This window comes from Muntiacus reevesi, chromosome 20 (assembly GCF_963930625.1).
Source record: "Muntiacus reevesi chromosome 20, mMunRee1.1, whole genome shotgun sequence".
NCBI classification, from domain to species: domain Eukaryota; kingdom Metazoa; phylum Chordata; class Mammalia; order Artiodactyla; family Cervidae; genus Muntiacus; species Muntiacus reevesi.
Window position 1 is genome coordinate 33,831,816 of NC_089268.1, and position 3,840 is coordinate 33,835,655.

Here is a 3,840-nt window from a genome sequence, read left to right on the forward strand (position 1 = left end):
AGGCTGCGGCGGGGGCGCGCCGGGCGGCGGGGACGCGGGCTGCAGGCGGCGGAGGCGCAGAGCAGCGCCCTCTTCCCGCGCCCTTTGCGCGGCACAGCCGCGAACTCTGGACCTTAACTGACCGAGAGCGCCGGCAGGCTTGGCTTCCTGCGCGACCGGGGAAGGATCGCGGATGGGAATGGGAAAGCTCGCTGGTAGAGGCGCCTGCGGACCCGCGTCAGCTTCGTAACTATTCCTTAGCCTCTCCGCCGCTCCCTCTCACCACCAATCCCTCAACCAGCTTTCCCCGCCGCTGGAATTAGTGCTTGGTCCATGGATGTGCAGATATCAGCCCCAGTTTCTTAGGACGTGATCAGGATGATTCACCGTCGTAGCTCCTGTGCATTTAGAATTTGGGGCAAGAGTTCTCGGAGAGGGTGCAGTGTGGCCCAGCGTTCTGCTGCCTGGATGCTTGTCTATTTCTGCGTTAACCGGGAGCAGGGATGCCCTTGATATAAGCGCCTTTGGAGAGGAACAGACTTGGATCGAACTCAGAATCTCTTGTTGACAAGCCGTGTGACCTTCCACAAGTCCTTTAACTTGGGTCCGCTGCTTTGCGGGATGGAATGATAACCTGCCCCATAGGTTTGTTGTGAGAGAAGAGATAATAAGGCTCGGTACAGTTGCTACCTTAAATTCAGCTCAGTGTTAAAATCCATGCTAGCTGACCTGGGGCAAACAACTAGTGAGATTAAAGTGTCCACTAAAAAAAAAAAATGCACAATTTGAGAGTTTCTAGTTAAGTTTTATTTGGGGCAAAATGAGGACTGCAGCCTGAGAGGCTGCACCTCAGATAGCTCTGAGAGACTGCTACAAAGAGGCATTGGGGGGAAGTCAGTATATAAGATTTTGGTGAAGGTGGGAGTTCAATACAATTAAACACTCATTTTACAAAAGGTTTTCTGCTAGTCCGGCTTCCCTTGTGGCTCAGCTGGTAAAGAATCCGCCTGCAGTGCGTGAGTGAAGTTCGTTTGTCGTGTCTGACTTTGCGACCCCATGATCTGGAGCCTGCCAGGCTCCTCTGTCCATGGGATTTTCCAGGCAAGAGTACTGGAGTGGGTTGCTATTGCCTTCTCCAGGGGATCTTCCCGACCCAGGGATGGAACCCAAGTCTCCTGCATTGCAGGCAGACACTTCACCGCCTGAGCCATCAGGGAAGCTGGGTTCAATCCCTTTCCCTGGAGAAGGGAAAGGCTACCTAATCCACTATTCTGGCCTGGAGAATCCATGGACTACAGTCCAGTGGGTCACAAAGAGTTGGATACAACTGAGCGACTTTGACTTTGACTTTTCTGCTTGACAGGAGGCTCTGATGTCTCCATGAGGAGATTTAGTACTATTAGTGCCTTTCTAGATATGAGGAGATGCAAGTATTGGAATCATGAAATCAGTTCCTGAAAATATCCAACTATCTAAAGACCTGTCCCACCAGATTCCCTGGAGCACAGAGTGCCTCCCTCCACCCTGAATTCCTTCAGGGAGTGTTGAAGCTCAACAGCTGTAGCAACAGGGGGTTCAGTCTCCTCAGAGGCAGATGGCAAATGCCCTTGTGGTTCGGTGGCTGACAGTGCTCTTGAAGTGAAGTGAAGTCACTTGGTCATGTCTGACTCTTTGCGACCCCATGAACTGTATTCTACTAGGCTCCTCTCCCCGTGGGATTTTCCAGGCGAGAGTACCGGTTGCCATTCCTTCTCCAGGAAATCTTCCCGACCCAGGGATTGAACCCGGGTCTCCCGCATTGTAGGCAGATGCTTTACTGTCAGAGCCTCCAAATGCTCTTGGCAAGTGCCAATTTATAGTTGACAAAAGTTAGACCACCAGTGAGTCAACAGGACCCTTTTGTCAAAATCAGGCAACCAAGGTATGATCAGAGTTAGACTTTGCCTAAAACTCCGGAAGTAGCAAGGAAGCCTCAACTTCGATGAGGATATAAAGAGCAAGCCTATACTCAGAGTCTCTGGGTTCAAATGAAGCCTAACTCTCAGAGTTGATTTAGAATCACTAGTCCCAAAAAACTCCCTGTATTTCTACTAAGAGGAGAGGCTCTTGCTGGTTTTGGTAGAGCCTGTGGTGTTTCACAGAAAGTTTTCACTTCCGTCTCAGGTTCAGAGGATTTGTTAACAAATTAAGCCACTTGTTATATACAAACAAATAATACCAATATTTATTAGAGAATTATCCAGCTTACTTTCAATATACTAACGTTAAAAAAGAAATAGAAACAGCAGAGGATACATCACCAAATTGGGTTTTGACCAGCATCCAGACTTAGCCCTGGGAAGTTCCATGACACAGCTCATCTGGAGTCCCAGTTGGGAAAATGTCCCAGGAAGCGAGTCTGCTCTGTGGGTGAAAATTACAGTTCAGTAGTCGTTCAGTTGCTCAGTCATATCTGACTCTGCAACCGCATGGACTGCAAACTGCCAGTCTTCCTTCCCTGTTCTTCACCATCTCCTAGAGCTTGCTCAAACTCATGTCCATTGAGTCGGTGATGCTATCCAAGCATCTCATCCTCTGTGGTCCCCTTCTCCTCCTGCCTTCAATCTTTCCCAGCATCAGGGTCTTTTCCAATGAGTTGACTGTTTGTATCAGGTGGCCAAGGTATTGGAGCTTTAGCATCAATCTTTCCACTGAATATTCAAGGCTGATTTTCTTTAGGATTGACTGGTTTGATCTCCTTGCTGTCCATGGGACTCTCAAGAATCTTCTCCAACACCACAGTTTCAAAGCATCAATTCTTCAGTGCTCAGCCTTCTTTTTCGCCCAACTCTCGCATCCATACATGACTACTGGAAAAACCATATCTTTGACTATTCAAACCTTTGTTGGAAACGTCTCTTCTTTTTAATACGCTGTCTAGGTTTGTCGTAAGTTTTCTTCCAAGGAGCAAGTGTCTTAATTTCATTAAATTTCTTTTTAATTTCACAGTTCAGGGCTCCTGTTTATAATCCCAGGACATAAACTGATATCATCATCAATCTGTGAGCAAATTGCAGCTCTGATTTCATGTTAAGGCTGTTTGTTTTGTCTGGTAAAACTTGGAATTTTGTTAAGACTGGAGCTTGTTTGGCCTGATCCCCTCCAGGGGTTCAGCAGTCTCAAGGTAGGTCCCCTATCTGATGTATGGGGCTTATCTATCAAATCTTGCACCCAGAGTCAATGTGGTGTCCAGGCTGGTTAGAAGCAAGGTCAGAAGCCAGCCCTGCTTGTCTCTGAAACCTAAACAAGACTATTGAGTTTCCCTAACAGTGTGGGCTCTTCAACTTTTTCTAGTTTTTTTTTTTTTTTTTTTTTTTTTTTGCGAAAGGCTGCGGTTGTACTTTATATTTTGACTTTGGCTTTTGCTGAGTCAGTGTCATTCAGTCTTGAGTCACATTTGTAGCAGGAATAGCATTGGGTTCCCCGATGGCTAAGATGGTAGAATATCCACCTATAATGAGGGAGACCTTGGTTCAATCCCTGGGTGGGGAAGATCCCCTGGAGAAGGGAATGGCTACCCACTCCAGTATTCTGGCCTGGAAAATTTCATGGACAGAGGAGCCTGGCGGGCTGCAGCCCTTTGGGTTGCAAAGAGTTGGGCACAACTGAGCTATTTGCACTTTCAGAGTTTAATCTTTCATGTATTCTATTGAAGGAATTGTGGGTGAGAGGCAGTGCTAAGTTTGAGTAGGCTCCGAGAGTTGGTGATGGACAGGGAAGCCTGGTGTGCTGCAGTCCATGGAGTTGCAAAGAGTAGGACACGACTGAGCGACTGAACTGAACTGGGTATCAGTTCTGGACAGGGGAACTGGTGTGTTTCCA